Genomic DNA, 14,115 nt, shown 5'->3' with positions numbered 1-14,115 from the left:
CTTATAAAACTGTCTCTGTCCCCTTATGAAACTTCCCCTCTTTATTCCCCCCACCCTCTCTAACTCTCTTCCTCCCATCTGTCACCCCATAAATTCTCTCCTTGCCCCTTCAAACACCCCATTACAGCAACTGGATCTGGTACTACCAAGGCTACATAGAGCCTTTCCTTCACTATCCAGAGATCACCGTGGAGACTAGGCAGGCCCCGCCTCCTAGTCTATCATTCTACTTCTATTGGCTGATTGGAGGTTGTGTGTGATGACTAGGGTAAGCCAATACTCAGGTGGCTGCTGATTGGTCTGAAGGAGCTCAGCCTCTTCCTACTCTCTCTGGTGACTGATCAATTCTTGGAGTGCCTTGAGGGTCAATCTAGTCAAAGCTATGGTTTTTCCAGTAGTTTGGATGGATGTGAGAGTTGGACTACAAAGAAAGCTGAGCAGTGAAGAATTGATGCTTTTGAACTGTGGTGTTGGAGAAGACTCTTGAGAGTCCCTTGGACAGCAAGGAGATTGAACCAGTCCATCCTAAAGATCAGTCCTGAATATTCATTGGAAGGACTGATGCTGAAGCTGAAACTCCAATACTTTGACCACCTAATGTGAAGAACTGACTCACTGGAAAAGACCCTGATGCTGGGAAGGATTGAAGGCGGGAGGAGAAGGGGACAACAGAGGATGAAATGGTTGAATGGCATCACCGACTCAATGGGCATGAGTTTGAGTAAACTCTGGGAGTTGGTGATGGACAGGGAGGCCTAGAGTGCTGCAGTCCGTGGGGTCACAAAGAGTCAGACACGACTGAGTGATTGAACTGATACAAGAAAAGTCTTAATGACCTGGATAACCACGATGGTGTGTCACTCACCTAGAGCTGAACATCTTGGAGTGTGAAGTCAAGTGGGTTTTAGTAAGCATTACTACAAAAAAAGCTAGTGGAGATGACAGGATTCCAGCTGAGTTATTTAAAATCCTGAAAGAGGATGCTGTTAAAGTGCTGCACTCAATATGTCAACAAATTTGGAAAACTCAACCAGTGGACAGGAAAGAGTCAGTTTTCACTCCAGTTCCAAAGAAGGCTAGTGCTAAAGGATGTTCAAACTACTTGTATAACTGTGTTCATTTCACATGCTAGCAAGGTTATGTTCAAAATCCTTCAAACTAGGCTTCAGCAGTATGTGAACTGAGGACCTCCATATGTACAAACTGGGTTTTGAAAAGACAGAGGAACCAGAGGTCAATTTGCCAACATTTGTTGAATCATGGAGAAAGCAAGGAAGTTCCAGAAAAACATACTTCTGCTTCATTGACTACCTGAAAGCCTTTGACTGTGGATCACAACAAACTGGAAAATTCTTAAAGACATAAGAGTAGCAGTCCACCTTACCTGTCTTCTGAGAAACCTGTATGCAGGTCAAGAAGCAACATTTAGAACCGGACATGGGAAAACTGGTTCAGAATTGGGAAAGGACTATGTCAAGGCTGTATATTGTCACCCTGCTTATTTAAGTTATATACAGAGTACATCATGAAAAATACTGGGCTGGATGAATCACAAGCTGGAATCAAGACTGCCAGGAGAAATATCACCAATCTCAGACATGCAGATGATACCACTCTAATGGCAGAAAGTGAAAAGGAACTAAAAAGTGTCTTGATAAGGGTGAAAGAGGAGAGTGAAAAAGCTAGTTTGAAACTCAGCATTTGGAAAACTAAGGTCATGGCATCTGGTCCCATCACTTCATGGCACAGAGAAGGGGAAAAAATGGAAGCAGTGACAGATTTTATTTTTTTGGGCTCCAAAATCACTGTGGACAGTGACTGCAGCCATGAAATTAAAAGATGCTTGCTACTTGGAAGGAAAGCTATGACAAACCTAGACAGCGTATTAAAAGGCAGAGACATTACTTTCCTGACAAAGATTTGGATAGTCAAATGTATCAGTTTTCCAGTAGTCACATACCGAATGTGCGAGTTGGACCACGAAGAAGGCTGAATTCTGAAGAATTGATGCTTTTGAATTATGGTGCTGGGGAAGGCTCTTGAGAGTCCCTTAAACAGCAAGGAGATCAAACCAATCAATCCTAAAGGAAATCAACCCTGAATATTCATTGGAAGAACTGATGCTGAAACTGAAGCTCCAATACTTTGGCCACCTGATGCAAAGAGCTGACTCATTGGAAAAGACCCTGATGCTGGGAAAGACTGAAGGCAAGAGGAGAAGGGGACGACAGAGGATAAGGTGGTTGGATGGCATCACCGATTCAATGGACATGAGTTTGAGCAAAGTTTGGGAGATAGTGAAGGACAGAGGAGACTAGTGTGCTGCAGTCCATGGGGTCGCAGAGGGTCGGATGACTGAGCGACTGAAAACAGCAGCACCATTATATCCCAGTAATTATTTGTCTTGTAACTGGAAGTTCATACCTTTTACCACTTTCATCCAATACCCCCTCCCCCATTCCCTTCCTTTGGTCACCACAAATCTGGTTTCCTTTTTTTTTTTTTTTTTTATTATGAGCTTGTTTAAAGTATAGTTGACCTATCCCTGGTGCACAATATCATGATTTGATATTTCTATACAGAACAATATAACCACTGTGATGTCTAGATATCACCCATCACCATAAAAAATATTACATTATTACTGACTATATTCCCCATGCTGTACATAAATGTGATTCATTTATTTTTTAGCTAGGACTTTAGCTAGTTTTCCCTTACCTATTCCACTTATTCCCCCACCCTCTTCTGTATGTATGATTCTTTTTCTGTTTCGTTATGATTGTTCATTTGTATCATGTTGGTAGTAAAATTATTACCATAATCAAATTAGTTAACACATCTATCAGCACACACAGCTACCTCTTGATTGTTTTGGGGGAGTGTTGAATGCTTAAGGTTTACTTTCCTAGCAGATTTTTAAGTACAAAATGCAGTATTGTTAACCATAGTTACAATGTTATATATTAGACCTTCAGACCAAATTCACCTTATAACTGAAAGTTTCTATTTTTTTTTTACCAGCTTGTTACCCACCTTCCAACCCCTGACAACCTTCATTCTGTTTTCAGTTTCTATGTTTTTTTTAATATTCTATATATAAGTGATATCATACAGTATTTCTATTTTTCTGATTTGACCTACTTCACTTATAGTAATTCCCTCAAGGTCCGTTTGTGTTGTCTTAATTGGCAGAATTTAATATTTCTCAAGGCTTAATAATATTCATTTCTGTACATATAACACATCTTCTTTGTCCATTCATCCATTGTCAGACACTTGAGTTGTTTCCTTATCTTGCCTATTGTGACAAACGCTGCAATGATCAAGGGAGAGCAGATATCTTTTTGAAGCAGTGGTTTTATTTCTTTTGTACATATGCCGAAAAGTGAAATTGCTGCATCATATGATAGACAATCATAGTTAATATTTAAATTATATTTTTGAGGGTCCTCAGTCCTGTGTTCTATAGTGGTTGTCCAAGTTCACATTCCCACCAAGAGTGTACAAGGGTTCACTTTCAGGCCAGGGATTTTAAAAAAGCCAGTGGAGGACTTCTATGGTGGTCAAATGATTAAGAATCCACCTGCCAAGATCGGGGACATGGGTTCTGTCCCTGGTCCAGGAAGATCCCACAAGCCACAGGGCATCTAAGCCTGTGCGTTACAACTATTGAAGGCTGCATACCCTAGAGACCCTACTCTGCAACAAGAAAAGCCACTGCAATGAAAAGCCCATGCACCACAAGTAGAGAGAGCCCATGTGCAACAATGAAGATCCAGCACATTAATTTATTTTAATAAATAAAATTAAAAAGCAAATGTCTTATTGTCTTCTTCTACCTGAGTTCAAAGGACTCTGAGCCCTCTGGAGATGGTGGAATCACCAAGGAGAAGGATTTGTGAACTATATGTGGGTCACTTGAAATGCCCAAGTTTTGAGGTTGCGATAATGTGAAATAAACTTGTATCTTGTGAGCTATTGATTTGAGGGGGTTTATTTGTTACAGCCTCTAGCATGACTCTAAACAGTATACTTTCTAGACCTTGGTGCCCACTAGCCCAGTGCATCTCTAACTAGTTTTGGTTGTGGCATTGGATCTGTTTTTTACGTCTCCAGTCTGTCACATATTGATCCTTTTGGGTAATACTTTGTTCAAGAGGACAAAACTCTTTATCTTATACTTGGAGGCCATGACACTGTCAAATTGCTGTAAATTTCAATGGACCTACTGTAAATTTATGCCTAGCTTGTTGTAATTAATATTAACAGTCAGTGGACCAGTACTGGCACTGCTCTAGCTTATTACACTGTGTAATTTTTCTCCATAGCATTTACATTCCCTGTAACTATCTTGGTTTATTTAAAGCTCTGTCTGTAAGCTCCATCAGAAAGGGGTCTGATTTCTTTTGTTCTTTTGCATTCCTAGTTCCTGTTATCATGCCTGGTAAATAGTAGGTGCTCAGGAAGCATTGTTGAATGATGGCTAAATCACAAGCAATGGTGTTGGTGGAAAAAGGACGAGGCAACCATTACTGTTATGGGAGCTCTCTACAATCCTACCTGACTTAAATTCTAGCCAGTTCACTCACAGATGCTTGATTCCCTAGTTTTCTGATATGATGACAAGTACCCAGATTAGGTCCAGCCTCCTTTATCCCCTACTAGATTTCCCTGATTACAGATAGGTCCACTGTGGATGGTCAATATCTGGTGATATGTCTTCCCCCACTGGTTTATAAGTTCTGAGAGGGTGGGGATTTGACCTGAAGTTGACTGCTGTATCCCCAAAGTCAGGTAGTTCAGTTAAGACCCTTAGCTGACATAAATGGGTTTGTGGTGTGTGTTTGGGCAGAAGCAGAGACTGCCCTGGGGAGACAGTGTGCTGTCTGTCCCCCATGACCCCCACCCCTCAGCAGGGTCCCAGGGTTGGTCTTGAGCTCTGGCCAGAGTTATCACTTCCTTCCCCTGTCAGCCACCCCAAGGTGCTTCAGGTCAAAACACCTGGCACACCAGACATTGGCGCATACGGATACTGAGAGTCTAGGTTAATAACTGTTGTATATTCTGGTGGTTTTCGTCATGAGCTGAAGATTAGGTCACCGTTGAAAAGTGGCTATTATTAATATAATCCAGCTGTTGAGAGCAGCGACACATGCCATAATAATTCCTGCCAGTGCAAAACTGAAGACTTTGTGGGAGGTCTCGGCTGCCAAGGCTCGTTCATTCCTACGGTTGTGGCGCCTTGTCTGAGTTTGGGAGGAGAGACAGAACAGGCATAGATGGGTTTAAAAGGGTTATTGCGGGGGGTGGGGGTGGGGATGAAGGCGCTGCAAGGACTCAGGGTGGGGTCTGAGCCAACAGGATGGAGAACATGGATGAAATTGATTCAGGGTCAGGGCCAGGATGGAGAGAGAGGGGAGGGTGAGGACTGACACGATGCACATGCCCACCTGGGAAGAATAGTACAAGGCTGCAGTGCCTAAAGGACAGCACAGGAGATAGGCCAAGATCGCCAGCAAGAGGTGGTCACTGGGGGCCTCGTCAGACACACTTTCAGATTCCTGGGGACAGGGAGTGAGTGATAGCTCAGCATGGCTTCTGGACCCTACCATTCCCTGTAACTTCCTTCCTTGACTATCCTTGATTCCTATAAAATCTTCACTGACACTCTTTAAGTCTCACTGACTCCCTCTAACTCACACCATTTTCCTTCAAACCTTATTACCCACTCTAATAAATACCTTTACGCCATAACTCCCAGATCCTCTCTTCTCCCCACCCCCATGCCCTATAACCTCTCTCCGTTCTCTGTAACATTTTCTGCTACAAGCTCCTCTCTGTCTTCTGTAACTACTTTGCTCCTCTCTACAGCATGTCTCACTTGACCCCTTCCACTGTTCCCCTAAAGTCCCTACTGATTCTGAGGACTCTCACTTGACCTCCCTGAACCTCAGCTGATCCATTGTTACAGCTTATTTTCATTAACACCCTTATTGTCCCCCAAGCAACCTTCTCTTTGTCCCTATAAACCACCCTACTAAGAAGACCCTCACTCAACACTAACACAGTTTTCATGTGTAAAACCTTCATTGTCCCCCTAAAAGCTCTCAGCCTATGATACTTCTAATGTCTTTAATAGGTCTCTGCTTGTCCCTTTTATAATAATACCACTCATTTTGTCCCTAAGCATCTGTCATGGTCCTGTTATGACCCTTATTGTTCATCTATAAATTCCTCCCTTTCCCCCACCCCCATATCCTCTCACTTGGCTTCTCTAAGATGTTATTTGAGCAAATATAAACTCCAAGTCCTCTCCTTGTCCACTCATAGCCTCTTCTCTGTCCACTTTTAAAGACCTGACCAGTTCCTCTTAACACCTTCTCTCTGCCTCTAAAATAAGCGTGGTGATCTTTTGAATTCCTTTTCCCTCACTAATTACAACCTTCCAGTTCCCCAAAATCCATTATCCTTGAAAATTCTCTACACCCTCTCTGCCCTTTAATGAAGCCCTCCTTGCCCCTTCATTCCCCACTCCCTCTAGCTCTCTTTCTCCCTCCTGTCACCCCATAAATTCTCTCCCTGCCCCCCTCACCTCCATTAGGGCATATGGATCTGATACTACTAAGGTAACATAGGGCCTGCCCCTCACTCCAATCTGCCAGGGATTACCATGGAGACCAGACAGGCCCCACCTCCTATCCTAGAATATTCTATCATTCTACTTCTATTGACTGATTGGAGGTTGTGTGTTAGGGTTGAGGAATCCATTTCTCATCTGGCTGAATTCTCATCTGAAGGAGCTCAGGCTCCTCCTAGTCTCTGATGATTGATCAGTCCCAGCAAGGGAGAGACACCGCTTGGTGCAAGAGTGATATGAGCCTAGGAGTCTTAGGTTGCTTCAAACACCTTGAGAGGAATCATGTAGCAGTGGCAGGTGGAGGGTGATCTTTGCAAGAATGAACAGCTTTTCACATGCTTATATGCCACCTGTACATCCCCTTTGACGTAGTGTCAGTTCAGGTCTTTCTCCCATTAAAAAATAGTTGTTTTTTTTTTAAAATTACAGTTAGGTTTGAGTGTCATATATATTTTGAATCCAGATATCAAATATGTGATTTGAAAGTATTTTCTTTGGGTCTGTAGCTTAATCTTTTTATTTTCTAACAGTGTCCATTGCAGAGCAAAGTTTTTAATTTTGAGGGAGTCTAAATTACTTTTTTTCTTTTATGGAGGTGTTTTTGGTATCATGTCTAAGAACTCTTTGCTTAACTCAGGAGGATTTTTTTCCTATGTTTTCTTCTAAGTGTTAGATTTACAATGTACATTTAGCTCTATGATCTGTATTGAGTATATCTGTATAATATATGAGGTTTTCATTGAGATTAATTATATTTTGGTTATAGTGCTCCAATTAAACACCATGAATACCCATTTTTTTCATAAATTACTTTTGGATTTCTTTTTAAAATAAATTGACCATATTTATTATGTGCCTCTTTCTGCATTCCTTATTCTGTTGACCTATGTATTTATCTGTTTGCCAATACCACACTGTCTTATTAATGTATCTTTATAATGATTCTTAAAATTGGGTAACATGAGTTCTATAACTTTATTCTTATTTTTCATAATTGTTTTGAATATACTTGTCTAGATATACAAATTTTGTTGGTCTTTTAATAGGAATAGTATTAGAATTTCATATCTACTTGAGAGATGTCGAACCTTTCAACTAACGAACCTGAGAACACTTTTAAGTCTTCTTTTATTTCTTTCATCAGCTGCTATTTTTTAAATAGACAGTGCATACACATAATCTCTTAGATATACACTGTACTAGTTTTTTTTAAACTATTTAAAATGGTATTTTAAAAAGGTATGCATTCTTATTGTTCATTGCTAGCATTTGCTAATGTCTTAGAATTTTGCTTGTTGATATTGTACCCTGTGATCTTCTAAATGCATGTTACCAATTTTAGGAATATATATGTATGTGTGTGTTTTTCCTTCAATTTTTATTGAGATATAATTGACATATAGCACTGCATAGGTTTAAGGTGTACAGCATGATGATAGGACTTAGCTGTGTCATGAAATGATCACCACAATAAATCTAGTGAACATCCATCATCTCATACAGATACAAAATAACAGAAAAAAAATTTTTTTGCCTTGTGATGATTTACTCTTAGGATTTAGGATTTACTCTTTTAACAATTTACGTATAGAACTTAACAGCAGTATTGATTATATTATCACATTGTACATAATATTCTAGTAATGATTTGTCTTATAACTGGAAGTTTGTACCTTTTGCCACTTTCATCCAATTCCTCCTCCCCCACTCCCATCCTTTGGTCACCACAAATCTGATCTCTTTTATGAGTTTGTTTGAAGCATAATTGACCTATGCCTGGTGCACAATATAGTGATTTGATATTTCTATACATTACAAAATAATCATTGTGATAAGTCTAGTTTCATCAGTCACCATACAAAGATATTTTCATTACTACTGACTATATTCCCCATGATGTACATAAATGTGATTCACTTATTTTTTAACTGGAAGTTTGGATCCCTTAATCTCCCTCATCTGTTCCACTTATCCTCCTTTTGGCAACTATTTGTATCTATGACTCTGTTTCTGTTTTGTTATGATTATTCATTCGTATCATATCTTTAGTGAAATTATTACCACAATCAAATTAATTAACACATCTGCTAGCTCACACAGTTACCTCTTTATTTTTTTGGGTGGGGGTGTTGAATGCTTAAGACTTATTTTCTTAGCAAGTTTTAAGTTCACAATATAGTATTGTTAATGGTAGTTACAATGTTATATATTAGACCCTCAAATCTTATTCCCCTTGTAACTGAAATTTTCTACTTTTTAAAAAGTTTTTACCAGCTTGTATTTCCCTCCCACTTTCCAGCCCCTGGCAACCATCATTCTACTTTTAGTTTCTACAGGAATATATTTTAAAAAATTACATATGTAAGTGGTATCATACAGTATTAATCTTTCTCTGTTTGACCTGTTTCATTTATGGAAGTTCCCTCAAGATCCATCTGTGTTGTCTTAATTGGCAGAATTTCATGTTTCTCACAGCTTAATAATATTCCTTTCTGTACATGTATCACATCTTCTTTATGTGGATGACATTCGTCTTTTATCAGACACTTGAGTTGTTTCCTTATCTTGCCTATTGTCAATAATGCTGCAGTAATCAAGGGCGAACAGATATGTCTTTGAAGCAGTGATTTTCTTTCTTTTGGACATATGCCCAAAAGTGAAATTGTTGCATCAGTTGATAGACAATCATAATTAATCTATAAATTATACTTTTGAGGGTCCTCCATTCTTTTTTCTATAGTGGTTGTCCAAGTTTACCTTCTCACCAACAATGTACAAGTGCTCACTTGCAGGCCAGGGATTTTTAAAAAATCAAGTTGGGGATCTCACTGTCTACTTCTACCTGAATTCAAAGGACTCGGTCCTCTGGGGATGGTGGAATTACCAAATAGAAGGAGATGGGATCCCTGAATTATTTGTGGGTCACTTGAAATGCCCAAATTTGAGGTTCTGGGAATGTGAAATATACTTCTATTTTGTGAGCCAGTATATTTACTACAGCCACTAGCATGACCCAAAACAACATACTTTCTAGACCTCAGTGCCCGCTAGCCCACTGCATCTCAAACTATTTGTGATTGTAGTATAGGATCTGTTTTTGCTATCTTCTCCAGTCTGTCATGGATTGATCCTTTGGGGCGGTAATTTTTTTTTTTTTTTTTTCAGGTTTAATGGGTTTAATAAGTTTACCCGTTCAGTTCCTATTTGCAGCACCCAATATTTCTTTGAAATACCAGACAGAACCGCAGTGGCCAACAGTCAGATTCTCTGAGTATTTATTCCATGTTGCAGTCGCACTTGTCCAAAATTGGTACCTCCCTATCGTTGAGTGAGCTTTAAATGTACCTGTGAAAAAAGCTTTTCTCCTTCAAGGGGAAGAAAGAAAATCACTCCTCAAAACCCAGCAAATGTGGCTGTGCAGTCTTTCTCCCTGTCCCATCTCTTCAGGCTTGTTTCTCCTTTCTTTTTTTTGCAGTGGAGCAAGAGACCAAAATCTAACTTGAGTTAAAGAAAAAAGACAGTGATGGCTATAAAGAGAGTAACCAGGAGCAGCAGAGCCTCCTGTCCCTCCCACAGCCAATATATGTGCATCACAGAAAAACAAAAATAATAGATCCACAAAATACAGCAGCAAGAATCACAAAAATCCATTCATCCAAGGGTGGTGGGAGGCAGGAAGGGTAAGTGGAAGGGGAAATGGCACAAGGAGAAAGAGTATTCAAATCAGTCCAGGCATGAGGCTGGCAAGTGTTAGAGAAGAGCTGCAGAAAAACCTGAGGTCCTTTCAGACTCACCGGTGTTTAAAGTCCATAGTGGTGTCAGGAAGATTCTGCCTTATGTGCACCAGAGACAAAAGTCTGGATTCCTCAGAGGGAAGGGAATGTGTCTAGGGCCTTTGGCATGGTGGGCCCCGCCTTCCCTGGGAGGGGATGGAGGTGAACCAGGAAAAGAGCTGCCATGGCGTCAGTCCTTCTGATCCCTCCCATCTCCTCCAGATGGCGGGTGATGGACTCAGGGGCCTGCAGCAGCCTTCAGTTTGGGCAGGAGATGGGTATGGTGAAGAAACTCTGCAGAAGTGGAAATTACTGCAGGTTCACCCATCTTGTGGAAGAGTCTGCTGCTTAAGAAAATTACTAAGGAGAAGAGGTGCAATTGGAAGGGGTATACTTTGCCAGGAATCTTTGCTTCATTGGCGCTGATAAGGAATAAAGGGAAGAGGACAGAGAAGAGGCAGCCACTGACAATGTTGGAGGACTGCCATGCTGTGAGGAAAGCCAGGGGCAAACCAAATCCAAAGCAAGGCCAATTCCTTTCTGTGTTTGACAACCGCTGGTGCATTTCAATTCCTTTATTGAACCATCCACTGAAGCAGTATAGTGAGTAGAGCTTCCCTGATAGTTCAGTTGGTAAAGAATCTGCAGGAGACCCCGGTTTGATTTCTGGGTCAGGAAGATCTGCTGGAGAAGGAATAGGCTACCCACTCCAGTATTCTTGGGTTTCCCTTGTGGCTCAGCTAGTAAAGAATCCTCCTGCAAAGCGGGAGACCTGGGTTCGATCCCTGCATTGGGAAGATCCCCTGGAGAAGGGCAAGGCTACCCACTCCAGTATTCTGGCCTGGAGAATTCCATGGACTGTGAGTAGTGAGTAGAAAAGAGACATATGCAGAAGACTAACCAGACTAACCAACTGGATGGGAAAGAGACTCACAGACATCCCCTGGAGGAAGAAGAGAGCCTGCAGCGAAAGGCTGAAGAGCATGTCAGCAATTATTGTGCTACACTAGGGAATGTGGGAGGCTTCTTTCCTGATACCTCTGATGCCAAGTCAGCTATATCATGGCACCAAATTGAGCTTATGCCTTTGGTGAGTGCAAAGAGGGAGTGCACGAGAAAGCTCTGAAAGTTGATCCAGGGAAAATCTCCAGCCATGACCAAATATCCCCATGTAGTGATGGGATCACCAATAATCCGGGCCACTACTGACTGAAGCACAGGAATAAACACTTGATGAAACAAGAGGAGATTGAACCAGGAAACTCCACCATTCCAAGCGCAGCACTGAAAAATTCTCCTAACAACATGTGGTTCACTCTCCTGCTTCCTCTCAGTGCTCTGGGCTCTTCTCTGAGGCAGGACACAGCTTGACCTTCTTGGACACTGCTCCTCTCTCTTTTGTTGAATTTGAGCATCTAGCTTTGAGATGGTATAAATTCCCCAGATGGAGGTTTTGATTCCCCTGGCAGGGTCCTGCAGAAAGGTTTTGACACCGTAAGCCATTTCGTCACTGCCTAAACTATCAACTATACAAAGGAGAGAGCGGTATCCCCAGACCTTTCATCGTGAGGGACACAGCTGCTTTGCCACCGGAGCTCCGGCTCTAGCCGGGCCTCTCGCCCTATGCAGACCCGCTCAGCTCCTCCCAGCCCAACATGCCAGGCCACCCACTCCTGCCCCGGTGCTCCCGGGCCAAGGCCGCTGCACCCGTACTCTGGCCTATACTTGGTTTAACCAGACAAGACTCTTTATTTTTATTTTTTAGTTTTTAATTGAAACAAGACTCTTGATCTTATACGTGGATGCCATGACAATGTCAAATTGCTGTAAGTTTGAACGTATGGCTTCCCTGGTGGTTCAGAAAGTAGATAATCTGCCTACAATGCAGGAGACACTGGTTCAATTCCTGGGTTGGGAAGATTCCCTGGAGAAGGGAATGGCAACCCACTCTAGTACTCTTGAGTGGAGAATCCCATGGACAGAGGAGCCTGGTGGGCTACAGTCCATGGATGTCACAAAGAGTCAGACAGGCCTGAACAACTAACATTTTCACTTTCAAAATACCTACTGGCGATTACTGGTGATGGACAGTGAAGCCTGGCATGCTGCAGTCCATGGGGTCACGAGGAGTCGGACATGACTGAGTGACTGAACTGAACTAAACTGGCAATTTCTGCACCTATCTTGTGTAATTAACACTAACAGTCGGTGGACCAGTACTGGCATTGCTTTGGCTTGTTACCCTGTGATATTTTTCTCCATAGTATTTACATTCCCTATAATTACCTTGCTTATTTAGAGGGCTATTTGTTTATGGTTTTCTTCTCACTAGAGCATAAGCTCCACTAGAAAGAGGTCTGATTTATTTTGCTCTGTCGCTTTCCCGGTTAGTGGCCGAGACACAGTAGGTGCTCATAAAGCATTGCTGAATGATGCCTAAACCACAAACAGTGGTGTTGGTGGGGAGAGGAGGCAACCAGAGCTGTTATGGGAACTCTCTACAATCCCACCTGGCCTGAATTCCAGTCAGTTCACCCACAGCTGCTTGACTCTCTCATTTTCTGATAGACCACAAGTACCCCAGATTAGGTGCAGATTAGGTTCAGCCTCCAATACCCACCACTGGATTTCCCCAATTACAGATGGTTCTAATGTGGATGGTCACTATCTGGTGATATGTCTTCCCTCTTTGGTTTATAAGTTCTGAGAGGGTGGGGATTTGATCTGAAGTTGACTGCAGAATTCCCAAAGTCAGGCAGCTCAGTCAAGGCCCTTGGTTGACATGAACAGGTTTGTGGCATGTATTTGGGTAGGAGGGGAGGCTGCCTGGAGAAACAGAGCCCCACACTGTCTCCCATGAGCCCCACCCCCTTGACAGGGTCCCAGGGTTGGTTTGAGCTCGGTCCAACAGGCTGCCTGAGTTACCACTTCCTACTTCCATCAACCACCTCAAGGTGATCCAAGTTAAAACACCTGGCATGCCAGACACTGGCCCAAATGGATACTTAGAGCCTTGATAAGTAATACTGTTGTATATTTTTGTGGTCTTCTTCATGAGCCGGCGATGAGGTTACCGTTTAAAAGTGGCTATTGCAAATATAATCCAGACAACGATAGCAGCGATGCATGCCATAACAATTCCCGCCACTGAATAATTGTAGGCTTTGTGGGAGAACTTGACTGCCAAGGCTCGGTCATTCCTACGGTTGTAGCTCCTTGTCTGAGTTTGATAGGAGAGACAGAACAGGAAGAGATGGGCTTAAAAGGGTTATTGGAGGGGTGAAGGCACTGCAAGGGTGGGGTCTGAACCAACAGGATGGAGAATAGGGATGAAATTTATCCAGGGTCAGGGCTTCCCTGATGGCTCAGATGGTAATGAATCTGCCTGCAATGCAGGAGACCCAGGTTTGATCCCTGGATTAGGAAGATCCCCTGGAGAAGGGAATGGCTACCCACCCCTGTATTCTTGTCTGGAGAATTCCGTGGACAGAGGAGCCCGGTGGGCTACAGACCATGGGGTTGGAAAGAGCTGGACACGACTGAGCAACCAGCACACACACAGGACCAGGATGGAGAGAGAGGGGAGGGTGAGGACTGACACGATGCGCATTCCCACCTTGGAAGAATAGTACAAGGCTGCAGTGCCTAAAGGACAGCACAGGAGATAGGTCACGATCGCCAGCAAGAGGTAGTCCTTGGGGG

General features: G+C 42.4%; 1 long non-coding RNA gene and 1 pseudogene across 3 annotated transcripts in view; one reads left to right on the top strand and one right to left on the bottom strand.

Annotated features, from left to right (window-relative positions):
- The window catches only part of LOC136161288 (uncharacterized), a 95,995-nt gene that overhangs the window by 29,223 nt on the left and 52,657 nt on the right, over positions 1 to 14,115 (top strand). The window lies entirely within an intron of this gene.
- Positions 10,774 to 11,916, bottom strand: LOC136161253 (etoposide-induced protein 2.4 homolog; annotated as a pseudogene).

This window comes from Muntiacus reevesi, chromosome 2 (genome assembly GCF_963930625.1).
Source record: "Muntiacus reevesi chromosome 2, mMunRee1.1, whole genome shotgun sequence".
Taxonomy (NCBI): Eukaryota; Metazoa; Chordata; class Mammalia; order Artiodactyla; family Cervidae; genus Muntiacus; species Muntiacus reevesi.
Note: the sequence above shows the minus strand (reverse complement) of the source record. Positions and strands in the feature narration are given on the sequence as shown.